Source organism: Seriola lalandi, unplaced genomic scaffold, assembly GCF_002814215.2.
Source record: "Seriola lalandi dorsalis isolate HSWRI2012SDOR001 ecotype SW California unplaced genomic scaffold, Sedor1 jcf7180002052055, whole genome shotgun sequence".
NCBI classification, from domain to species: domain Eukaryota; kingdom Metazoa; phylum Chordata; class Actinopteri; order Carangiformes; family Carangidae; genus Seriola; species Seriola lalandi.
The window spans coordinates 85,346-86,637 of NW_019522608.1; positions in this window are offsets into that span (position 1 = coordinate 85,346).

A 1,292-nucleotide genomic window follows, 5' to 3' on the forward strand; every position below is an offset into this window, starting at 1 on the left:
GTTCAGTCAAAGTGAAGCTGGCGATATGAATGAGCTTCAGGCTACAGCCAACATATTTTAGTTTTAAAATGCATCATTTTTGCTTAGTTTACACCTGGTGTCCACTTGACTCCAGAGTTTCTGAGCCCTTAAAACTGAGACTTTTAGAAAACATTGACTCAGACACCCACCTCGCCTCCTGATGGGGTCTTATCAGTCACAACTACCAGACAGTGGTGAATGCAACATGGATAACGACCAAAAGGTAATTCCACCAATTTGTTTAATCACCTGGAACACACTCACATTGCTGAAGAAGAAGCGCATGGCTCCAAAGTAATTGATCATAATCGAGGTAAAGGTTTGAAATAATGGTGATATTGATTTGAAGTCGTATCCCTCAGCCGTAGCACCGTGGCATACTTCTTTGCTGTCTCACATTAGATCATTTTCACACTCACAAAGACACAAAGGATGGCGTGCAAGAAAAAAAGACCACTGAGTGGACTAAATGTGAAAGAGCTGCAAAGACAAATAAGATGTTAAAAGAAGAAGATCAAGCTGATGTTGACATGCGGTCAGTCACACCAGCCTCTGATAGAAGTGTTTACTAGTGAAGTGTAAAGTCTGCACTGCATCACCACACAGCAGCACAACAAAGAATTAGTCTTGTCCTTAAAGGACCTAACAGACATTGGTTTTATTTCTTTGTGGAATGATTCTGATACTGTAGTAAAATGAATGAAAACACATTCAAAAACATGGATATGTCAATAATGACAAGTCCAGTATATGTGACTAAACTGACAACAACAGAGACATTCTGGTCAGGTTCAACAATATATGCATATGATTATTATTAGTAACAGTAGCTGAGTCCTACAGTCATCTACCTTCAACAGTAGCATTCTGCAAGGAGACCTTATTTTATGGATATTTTAAAGCTGTGTATAGTCTTAAGTAGATGTCCATGTGTTGCTGGATTATAGATCAGGTCTAGCTTCTATATTAATACTGTGAAAGTATCAAAGCCTCAGTCCACAGAGAAATGCACACAGCCTGTATTCAGAAACTGAGCCTTAAAACCAGCTGTCAGGACTTCTGGAACTTTGTGATGTCACAACAAAGCAGTCACTGCTCTCAGCCACGCCCCAAGCCCCGCCCACCTGGACCCACCATCCAACAAAAATCACATCATCATCCATTTAATTTTTTTTTCAGTTCAAATTAAATGATAAAACAACCATTCCAACTGAAATTGCAATCCCACATTGTAAATTGCAATATCTGCCAAAATAATCACAATATATTTT